Source organism: Coregonus clupeaformis, unplaced genomic scaffold (assembly GCF_020615455.1).
Source record: "Coregonus clupeaformis isolate EN_2021a unplaced genomic scaffold, ASM2061545v1 scaf0791, whole genome shotgun sequence".
NCBI classification, from domain to species: Eukaryota; Metazoa; Chordata; class Actinopteri; order Salmoniformes; family Salmonidae; genus Coregonus; species Coregonus clupeaformis.
In genome coordinates, this window is record NW_025534246.1 from 68,635 (window position 1) to 80,291 (window position 11,657).

Here is an 11,657-nt window from a genome sequence, read left to right on the forward strand (position 1 = left end):
ACGACAACTTTCAAATGAAATCAGAGCAAACCTTAGTTGATCATGTCATCAACCATGGGCTGACAACTGCGAGAGGCTGGACAGAGAGTGCAGCCCAACTTGAGCCGTTTTGCTGTCGCCTGTGTCATCCGGACATTTAGACCGGAGTACAGGTATGTAACCAACATTTATTTCACACTATGTAGTACACCCCATGTCATAGTGTATCAGTTGGGTGACACCTGTTTACTTCATGAATGGCTGATGTCATACACTAACTGCACAAGTTTCCTGTACAATTTACTCTACTGTGGGGGAAATATCTTTAGACTGCATTGTCCAAGCCCTATATTTTAGTTTTTGTTTGTTTTTCTAAAGGACTGAGAGACGCAACCATGGTGGAGGAAGGGGCCAAATGTTCACCGGGGTACAAGAAGCTGCCATTGTAAACTTGGCTTTTGGAAAATAATGAAATCAGATTTTACGAGAAATTCAAAGCCACATCGTTCCAAGACAACACCATATTCAACAACATTCAACGAGTCAGTCTGTCCACATTGGCTCGCATTCTCAAGCGAAACCAAATCAGAATGAAACAACTTTATAAGGTGCCGTTTGAGAGAAACTCTCAAAGAAACAAAGAGGTCAGACGAGCGTATGTGGATGTAAGTACAATATTGACCGCAGTACACTACACGCAACATTGTTTCCCGGTGTACTGGATAACACCATATTGACTGCTTTTGTTCTTTGTTTTCAGGGAGTACTGGAAATGGATGCACATGCAATCCCACATGAGTTCATCTTTATAGATGAGGCTGGGTTCAACCTAGCAAAGACCAGAAGAAGGGGGAGAAACGTCATTGGACACAGAGCCATTATAGATGTTCCTGGCCAACGTGGTGGGAACATCACAATGTGCGCTGCCATCTCCAATACGCATTGGTGTCCTCCACCGTCATGCCAACCTTGGACCATACAGCACAGCCCATATTCTCACATTTCTGGACAGACTCCACAACATTCTCATACCACCAGAGCGTATGAATGATGCAGACCATCAAAGAACCCGGTCCGTTGTAGTATGGGACAACGTGAGCTTTCATCGTGCAGCCCCAGTCCAAAACTGGTCTGCTGACCCCCCACCATTTCTCGTGCAATACCTCCCACCATACTCACCATTTCTGAACCCCATAGAAGAGTTCTTTTCGGGCATGGCGGTGGAAGGTATACGACCGGCAGCCCTTTGTGCGCATGCCTCTTGTGCAGGCTATGGAAGAGCCATGTGATGAGGTTGATGTGGGTGCGATTCAGGGATGGATAAGGCACTCAAGGCGCTTCTTCCCTCGATGTCTGGCAAGGGAAGATATTGCCTGTGATGTGGACGAGGCAGGCGTTGTGGCCAGACCCAGCTGTGATGTGGACGAGGCGTTGTGGCCAGACCCAGCTGGGATGTGGACGAGGCAGGCGTTGTGGCCAGACCCAGCTGTGATGTGGACGAGGCAGGCGTTGTGGCCAGACCCAGCTGTGATGTGGACGAGGCGTTGTGGCCAGACCCAGCTGTGATGTGGACGAGGCAGGCGTTGTGGCCAGACCCAGCTGTGATGTGGACGAGGCAGGCGTTGTGGCCAGACCCAGCTGTGATGTGGACGAGGCAGGCATTGTGGCCAGACCCAGCTGTGATGTGGACGAGGCGTTGTGGCCAGACCCAGCTGTGATGTGGACGAGGCAGGCGTTGTGGCCAGACCCAGCTGTGATGTGGACGAGGCAGGCGTTGTGGCCAGACCCAGCTGTGGTGTGGACGAGGCGTTGTGGCCAGACCCAGCTGTGATGTGGACGAGGCGTTGTGGCCAGACCCAGCTGGGATGTGGACGAGGCAGGCGTTGTGGCCAGACCCAGCTGTGATGTGGACGAGGCAGGCGTTGTGGCCAGACCCAGCTGTGATGTGGACGAGGCGTTGTGGCCAGACCCAGCTGTGACGTGGACGAGGCAGGCATTGTGGCCAGACCCAGCTGTGATGTGGACGAGGCAGGCGTTGTGGCCAGACCCAGCTGTGATGTGGACGAGGCAGGCGTTGTGGCCAGACCCAGCTGTGATGTGGACGAGGCGTTGTGGCCAGACCCAGCTGTGATGTAGACGAGGCAGGCGTTGTGGCCAGACCCAGCTGTGATGTGGACGAGGCAGGCGTTGTGGCCAGACCCAGCTGTGATGTGGACGAGGCAGGCGTTGTGGCCAGACCCAGCTGTGATGTGGACGAGGCAGGCGTTGTGGCCAGACCCAGCTGTGATGTGGACGAGGCGTTGTGGCCAGACCCAGCTGTGATGTGGAAGAGGCAGGCGTTGTGGCCAGACCCAGCTATGATGTGGACGAGGCGTTGTGGCCAGACCCAGCTGTGATGTGGACGAGGCAGGCGTTGTGGCCAGACCCAGCTATGATGTGGACGAGGCGTTGTGGCCAGACCCAGCTGTGATGTGGACGAGGCAGGCGTTGTGGCCAGACCCAGCTGTGATGTGGACGAGGCAGGCGTTGTGGCCAGACCCAGCTGTGATGTGGACGAGGCAGGCGTTGTGGCCAGACCCAGCTGTGATGTGGACGAGGCAGGCGTTGTGGCCGGACCCAGCTGTGATGTGGACGAGGCGTTGTGGCCGGACCCAGCTGTGATGTGGACGAGGCAGGCGTTGTGGCCAGACCCAGCTGGGATGTGGACGAGGCAGGCGTTGTGGCCAGACCCAGCTGGGATGTGGACGAGGCAGGCGTTGTGGCCAGACCCAGCTGGGATGTGGACGAGGCAGGCGTTGTGGCCAGACCCAGCTGTGATGTGGACGAGGCGTTGTGGCCAGACCCAGCTGTGATGTGGACGAGGCAGGCGTTGTGGCCAGACCCAGCTGTGATGTGGACGAGGCAGGCGTTGTGGCCAGACCCAGCTGTGGTGTGGACGAGGCAGGCGTTGTGGCCAGACCCAGCTGTGATGTGGACGAGGCAGGCATTGTGGCCAGACCCAGCTGTGATGTGGACGAGGCAGGCGTTGTGGCCAGACCCAGCTGTGATGTGGACGAGGCAGGCGTTGTGGCCAGACCCAGCTGTGATGTGGACGAGGCAGGCGTTGTGGCCAGACCCAGCTGTGATGTGGACGAGGCGTTGTGGCCAGACCCAGCTGTGATGTGGACGAGGCGTTGTGGCCAGACCCAGCTGTGATGTGGACGAGGCAGGCGTTGTGGCCAGACCCAGCTGTGATGTGGACGAGGCGTTGTGGCCAGACCCAGCTGTGATGTGGACGAGGCGTTGTGGCCGGACCCAGCTGTGATGTGGACGAGGCAGGCGTTGTGGCCAGACCCAGCTGTGGTGTGGACGAGGCAGGCGTTGTGGCCAGACCCAGCTGTGATGTGGACGAGGCGTTGTGGCCGGACCCAGCTGTGATGTGGACGAGGCGTTGTGGCCAGACCCAGCTGTGATGTGGACGAGGCAGGCGTTGTGGCCAGACCCAGCTGTGATGTGGACGAGGCAGGCATTGTGGCCAGACCCAGCTGTGATGTGGACGAGGCAGGCGTTGTGGCCAGACCCAGCTGGGATGTAGACGAGGCGTTGTGGCCAGACCCAGCTGTGATGTGGACGAGGCAGGCGTTGTGGCCAGACCCAGCTGTGATGTGGACGAGGCGTTGTGGCCAGACCCAGCTGTGATGTGGACGAGGCAGGCGTTGTGGCCAGACCCAGCTGTGATGTGGACGAGGCAGGCGTTGTGGCCAGACCCAGCTGTGATGTGGACGAGGCAGGCGTTGTGGCCAGACCCAGCTGTGATGTGGACGAGGCGTTGTGGCCAGACCCAGCTGTGGTGTGGACGAGGCGTTGTGGCCAGACCCAGCTGTGATGTGGACGAGGCAGGCGTTGTGGCCAGACCCAGCTGTGGTGTGGACGAGGCAGGCGTTGTGGCCAGACCCAGCTGTGATGTGGACGAGGCAGGCGTTGTGGCCAGACCCAGCTGTGATGTGGACGAGGCGTTGTGGCCAGACCCAGCTGTGATGTGGACGAGGCAGGCGTTGTGGCCAGACCCAGCTGTGATGTGGACGAGGCAGGCGTTGTGGCCAGACCCAGCTGTAATGTGGACGAGGCGTTGTGGCCAGACCCAGCTGTGATGTGGACGAGGCGTTGTGGCCGGACCCAGCTGGGATGTGGACGAGGCAGGCGTTGTGGCCAGACCCAGCTGGGATGTGGACGAGGCAGGCGTTGTGGCCAGACCCAGCTGTGATGTGGATGAGGCGTTGTGGCCAGACCCAGCTGTGATGTGGACGAGGCAGGCATTGTGGCCAGACCCAGCTGTGATGTGGACGAGGCAGGCGTTGTGGCCAGACCCAGCTGTGATGTGGACGAGGCAGGCGTTGTGGCCAGACCCAGCTGTGATGTGGACGAGGCGTTGTGGCCAGACCCAGCTGGGATGTGGACGAGGCAGGCGTTGTGGCCAGACCCAGCTGTGATGTGGACGAGGCAGGCGTTGTGGCCAGACCCAGCTGTGATGTGGACGAGGCCTTGTGGCCAGACCCAGCTGTGGTGTGGACGAGGCAGGCGTTGTGGCCAGACCCAGCTGTGATGTGGACGAGGCGTTGTGGCCAGACCCAGCTGTGATGTGGACGAGGCAGGCGTTGTGGCCAGACCCAGCTGTGATGTGGACGAGGCAGGCGTTGTGGCCAGACCCAGCTGTGATTAGGACGAGGCAGGCGTTGTGGCCAGACCCAGCTGTGATGTGGACGAGGCAGGCGTTGTGGCCAGACCCAGCTGTGATGTGGACGAGGCAGGCGTTGTGGCCAGACCCAGCTGTGATGTGGACGAGGCAGGCGTTGTGGCCAGACCCAGCTGTGATGTGGACGAGGCAGGCGTTGTGGCCAGACCCAGCTGTGATGTGGACGAGGCGTTGTGGCCAGACCCAGCTGGGATGTGGACGAGGCAGGCGTTGTGGCCAGACCCAGCTGTGATGTGGACGAGGCAGGCGTTGTGGCCAGACCCAGCTGTGATGTGGACGAGGCCTTGTGGCCAGACCCAGCTGTGGTGTGGACGAGGCAGGCGTTGTGGCCAGACCCAGCTGTGATGTGGACGAGGCGTTGTGGCCAGACCCAGCTGTGATGTGGACGAGGCAGGCGTTGTGGCCAGACCCAGCTGTGATGTGGACGAGGCAGGCGTTGTGGCCAGACCCAGCTGTGATTAGGACGAGGCAGGCGTTGTGGCCAGACCCAGCTGTGATGTGGACGAGGCAGGCATTGTGGCCAGACCCAGCTGTGATGTGGACGAGGCAGGCGTTGTGGCCAGACCCAGCTGTGATGTGGACGAGGCGTTGTGGCCAGACCCAGCTGTGATGTGGACGAGGCAGGCGTTGTGGCCAGACCCAGCTGTGATGTGGACGAGGCGTTGTGGCCAGACCCAGCTGTGACGTGGACGAGGCAGGCATTGTGGCCAGACCCAGCTGTGATGTGGACGAGGCAGGCGTTGTGGCCAGACCCAGCTGTGATGTGGACGAGGCAGGCGTTGTGGCCAGACCCAGCTGTGATGTGGACGAGGCAGGCGTTGTGGCCGGACCCAGCTGTGATGTGGACGAGGCGTTGTGGCCGGACCCAGCTGTGATGTGGACGAGGCAGGCGTTGTGGCCAGACCCAGCTGGGATGTGGACGAGGCAGGCGTTGTGGCCAGACCCAGCTGGGATGTGGACGAGGCAGGCTGTGGCCAGACCCAGCTGGGATGTGGACGAGGCAGGCGTTGTGGCCAGACCCAGCTGTGATGTGGACGAGGCGTTGTGGCCAGACCCAGCTGTGATGTGGACGAGGCAGGCGTTGTGGCCAGACCCAGCTGTGATGTGGACGAGGCAGGCGTTGTGGCCAGACCCAGCTGTGGTGTGGACGAGGCAGGCGTTGTGGCCAGACCCAGCTGTGATGTGGACGAGGCAGGCATTGTGGCCAGACCCAGCTGTGATGTGGACGAGGCAGGCGTTGTGGCCAGACCCAGCTGTGATGTGGACGAGGCAGGCGTTGTGGCCAGACCCAGCTGTGATGTGGACGAGGCAGGCGTTGTGGCCAGACCCAGCTGTGATGTGGACGAGGCGTTGTGGCCAGACCCAGCTGTGATGTGGACGAGGCGTTGTGGCCAGACCCAGCTGTGATGTGGACGAGGCAGGCGTTGTGGCCAGACCCAGCTGTGATGTGGACGAGGCGTTGTGGCCAGACCCAGCTGTGATGTGGACGAGGCGTTGTGGCCGGACCCAGCTGTGATGTGGACGAGGCAGGCGTTGTGGCCAGACCCAGCTGTGGTGTGGACGAGGCAGGCGTTGTGGCCAGACCCAGCTGTGATGTGGACGAGGCGTTGTGGCCGGACCCAGCTGTGATGTGGACGAGGCGTTGTGGCCAGACCCAGCTGTGATGTGGACGAGGCAGGCGTTGTGGCCAGACCCAGCTGTGATGTGGACGAGGCAGGCATTGTGGCCAGACCCAGCTGTGATGTGGACGAGGCAGGCGTTGTGGCCAGACCCAGCTGGGATGTAGACGAGGCGTTGTGGCCAGACCCAGCTGTGATGTGGACGAGGCAGGCGTTGTGGCCAGACCCAGCTGTGATGTGGACGAGGCGTTGTGGCCAGACCCAGCTGTGATGTGGACGAGGCAGGCGTTGTGGCCAGACCCAGCTGTGATGTGGACGAGGCAGGCGTTGTGGCCAGACCCAGCTGTGATGTGGACGAGGCAGGCGTTGTGGCCAGACCCAGCTGTGATGTGGACGAGGCGTGTGGCCAGACCCAGCTGTGGTGTGGACGAGGCGTTGTGGCCAGACCCAGCTGTGATGTGGACGAGGCAGGCGTTGTGGCCAGACCCAGCTGTGGTGTGGACGAGGCAGGCGTTGTGGCCAGACCCAGCTGTGATGTGGACGAGGCAGGCGTTGTGGCCAGACCCAGCTGTGATGTGGACGAGGCGTTGTGGCCAGACCCAGCTGTGATGTGGACGAGGCAGGCGTTGTGGCCAGACCCAGCTGTGATGTGGACGAGGCAGGCGTTGTGGCCAGACCCAGCTGTGATGTGGACGAGGCGTTGTGGCCAGACCCAGCTGTGATGTGGACGAGGCGTTGTGGCCGGACCCAGCTGGGATGTGGACGAGGCAGGCGTTGTGGCCAGACCCAGCTGGGATGTGGACGAGGCAGGCGTTGTGGCCAGACCCAGCTGTGATGTGGATGAGGCGTTGTGGCCAGACCCAGCTGTGATGTGGACGAGGCAGGCATTGTGGCCAGACCCAGCTGTGATGTGGACGAGGCAGGCGTTGTGGCCAGACCCAGCTGTGATGTGGACGAGGCAGGCGTTGTGGCCAGACCCAGCTGTGATGTGGACGAAGGCGTTATGGCCAGACCCAGCTGGGATGTGGACGAGGCAGGCGTTGTGGCCAGACCCAGCTGTGATGTGGACGAGGCAGGCGTTGTGGCCAGACCCAGCTGTGATGTGGACGAGGCCTTGTGGCCAGACCCAGCTGTGGTGTGGACGAGGCAGGCGTTGTGGCCAGACCCAGCTGTGATGTGGACGAGGCGTTGTGGCCAGACCCAGCTGTGATGTGGACGAGGCAGGCGTTGTGGCCAGACCCAGCTGTGATGTGGACGAGGCAGGCGTTGTGGCCAGACCCAGCTGTGATTAGGACGAGGCAGGCGTTGTGGCCAGACCCAGCTGTGATGTGGACGAGGCAGGCGTTGTGGCCAGACCCAGCTGTGATGTGGACGAGGCAGGCGTTGTGGCCAGACCCAGCTGTGATGTGGACGAGGCAGGCGTTGTGGCCAGACCCAGCTGTGATGTGGACGAGGCAGGCGTTGTGGCCAGACCCAGCTGTGATGTGGACGAGGCGTTGTGGCCAGACCCAGCTGGGATGTGGACGAGGCAGGCGTTGTGGCCAGACCCAGCTGTGATGTGGACGAGGCAGGCGTTGTGGCCAGACCCAGCTGTGATGTGGACGAGGCCTTGTGGCCAGACCCAGCTGTGGTGTGGACGAGGCAGGCGTTGTGGCCAGACCCAGCTGTGATGTGGACGAGGCGTTGTGGCCAGACCCAGCTGTGATGTGGACGAGGCAGGCGTTGTGGCCAGACCCAGCTGTGATGTGGACGAGGCAGGCGTTGTGGCCAGACCCAGCTGTGATTAGGACGAGGCAGGCGTTGTGGCCAGACCCAGCTGTGATGTGGACGAGGCAGGCGTTGTGGCCAGACCCAGCTGTGATGTGGACGAGGCAGGCGTTGTGGCCAGACCCAGCTGTGATGTGGACGAGGCGTTGTGGCCAGACCCAGCTGTGATGTGGACGAGGCAGGCGTTGTGGCCAGACCCAGCTGTGATGTGGACGAGGCGTTGTGGCCAGACCCAGCTGTGATGTGGACGAGGCAGGCGTTGTGGCCAGACCCAGCTGTGCGGCAAGATGCTGCCTAATTATTAGCTGGGTAATGAATCAGAACAGGCCTGGAGCAACGTGGTAATGATATATTCTAGCTGGGTAATGAATCAGAACAGGCCTGGAGCAACGTGGTAATGGTATAGGGTAGCTGGGTAATGAATCAGAACAGGCCTGGAGCAACGTGGTAATGGTATAGGGTAGCTGGGTAATGAATCAGAACAGGCCTGGAGCAACGTGGTAATGGTATAGGGTAGCTGGGTAATGAATCAGAACAGGCCTGGAGCAACGTGGTAATGGTATAGGGTATATTCTAGCTGGATAATTAATCAGAACAGGCCTGGAGCAACGTGGTAATGGTATAGGGTAGCTGGGTAATGAATCAGAACAGGCCTGGAGCAATGTGGTAATGGTATATTCTAGCTGGGTAATGAATCAGAACAGGCCTGGAGCAACGTGGTAATGGTATAGGGTAGCTGGGTAATGAATCAGAACAGGCCTGGAGCAACGTGGTAATGGTATAGGGTAGCTGGGTAATGAATCAGAACAGGCCTGGAGCAACGTGGTAATGGTATAGGGTAGCTGGGTAATGAATCAGAACAGGCCTGGAGCAACGTGGTAATGGTATAGGGTATATTCTAGCTGGGTAATGAATCAGAACAGGCCTGGAGCAACGTGGTAATGGTATAGGGTAGCTGGGTAATGAATCAGAACAGGCCTGGAGCAACGTGGTAATCAATCAATTTTTTATCAATCAATTTTATTTTATATAGCCCTTCTTACATCAGCTAATATCTCGAAGTGCTGTACAGAAACCCAGCCTAAAACCCCAAACAGCTAGTAATGCAGGTGTAGAAGCACGGTGGCTAGGAAAAACTCCCTAGAAAGGCAAAACCTAGGAAGAAACCTAGAGAGGAACCAGGCTATGAGGGGTGGCCAGTCCTCTTCTGGCTGTGCCGGGTGGAGATTATAACAGAACCATGCCAAGATGTTCAAAAATGTTCATAAGTGACAAGCATGGTCAAATAATAATCAGGAATAAATCTCAGTTGGCTTTTCATAGCCGATCATTAGAGTTTAAAACAGCAGGTCTGGGACAGGTAGGGGTTCCATAACCGCAGGCAGAACAGTTTAAACTGGAATAGCAGCAAGGCCAGGCGGACTGGGGACAGCAAGGAGTCACCACGGCCGGTAGTCCCGACGTATGGTCCTAGGGCTCAGGTCTCTCAGTTGGCTTTTCATAGCCGATCATTTAGAGTTGAAAACAGCAGGTCTGGGACAGGTAGGGGGTTTCGTAGCCGCAGGCAGAACAGTTGAAACTGGAATAGCAGCAAGGCCAGGCGGACTGGGGACAGCAAGGTGTCATCATGCCCGGTAGTCCTGACGTATGGTCCTAGGGCTCAGGTTCTCAGAGAGAAAGAGAGAACGAGAGAATTAGAGAGAGCATACTTAAATTCACACAGGACACTGGATAAGACAGGAGAAGTACTCCAGGTATAACCAACTAACCCCAGCCCCCGACACATAAACTACTGCAGCATAAATACTGGAGGCTGAGACAGGAGCGGTCCGGGAGACACTGTGGCCCCATCCGAAGAAACCGGACAGGGCCAAACAGGAAGGATATAACCCCACCCACTCCGCCAAAGCACAGCCCCCCGCACCACTAGAGGGATATCCCCAACCACCAACTTACAATCCTGAGACAAGGCCGAGTATAGCCCACAGAGGTCTCCACCACAGCACAAACCAAGGGGGGGCGCCAACCCAGACAGGAAGATCACGTCAGTAACTCAACCCACTCAAGTGACGCACCCTCCCAGGGACGGCATGAAAGAGCACCAGCAAGCCAGTGACTCAGCCCCTGCAACAGGGTTAGAGGCAGAGAACCCCAGTGGAGAGGGGAACCGGCCCGGCAGAGACAGCAAGGGCTGTTCGTTGCTCCAGCCTTTCCGTTCACCTTCACACTCCTGGGCCAGACTACACTCAATCATATGACCTACTGAAGAGATAAGTCTTCAGTAAAGACTTAAAGGTTGAGACCCGAGTCTGCGTCTCTCACATGGGTAGGCAGACTGTTCCATAAAAATGGAGATCTATAGGAGAAAGCCCTGCCTCCCGCTGTTTGCTTAGAAATTCTAGGGACAATTAGGAGGCCTGCGTCTTGTGACCGTAGCGTACGTATTGGTATGTACGGCAGGACCAACTCGGAAAGATAGGTAGGAGCAAGCCCATGTAACGCTTTATAGGTTAACAGTAAAACCTTGAAATCAGCCCTTGCCTTAACAGGGAAGCCAGTGTAGGGAAGCTAGCACTGGAGTAATATGATCAAATTTCTTGGTTCTAGTCAGGATTCTAGCAGCCGTATTTAGCACTAACTGAAGTTTATTTAGTGCTTTATCCGGGTAGCCGGAAAATAGAGCATTGCAGTAGTCTAATCTAGAAGTAACAAATGCATGGATTAATTTTTCTGCATCATTTTTGGACAGAAAATTTCTGATTTTTGCAATGTTACGTAGATGGAAAAAAGCTGTCCTTGAAACAGTCTTGATATGTTCGGCAAAAGAGAGATCAGGGTCAAGAGTAACGCCTAGGTCCTTCACAGTTTTATTTGAGACGACTTTACAACCATCAAGATGAATTGTCAGATTTAACAGAAGATCTCTTTGTTTCTTGGGACCTAGAACAAGCATCTCTGTTTTGTCCGAGTTTAAAAGTAAAAAGTTTTCAGCCATCCACTTCCTTATGTCTGAAACACAGGCTTCTAGCGAGGGCAATTTTGGGGCTTCACCATGCTTCATTGAAATGTACAGCTGTGTGTCATCCGCATAGCAGTGAAAGTTAACATTATGTTTTCGAATAACATCCCCAAGAGGTAAAATATATAGTGAAAACAATAGTGGTCCTAAAACGGAACCTTGGGGAACACCGAAATGTACAGTTGATTTGTCGGAGGACAGACCATTCACAGAGACAAACTGATATCTTTCCGACAGGTAGGATCTAAACCAGGCCAGAACTTGTCCGTGTAGACCAATTTGGGTTTCCAGTCTCTCCAAAAGAATGTGGTGATCGATGGTGTCAAAGGCAGCACTAAGGTCTAGTAGCACGAGGACAGATGCAGAGCCTCGGTCTGACGCCATTAAAAGGTCATTTACCACCTTCACAAGTGCAGTCTCAGTGCTATGATGGGGTCTAAAACCAGACTGAAGCATTTCGTATACATTGTTTGTCTTCAGAAAGGCAGTGAGTTGCTGCGCAACAGCTTTTTCTAAAATTTTTGAGAGGAATGGAAGATTC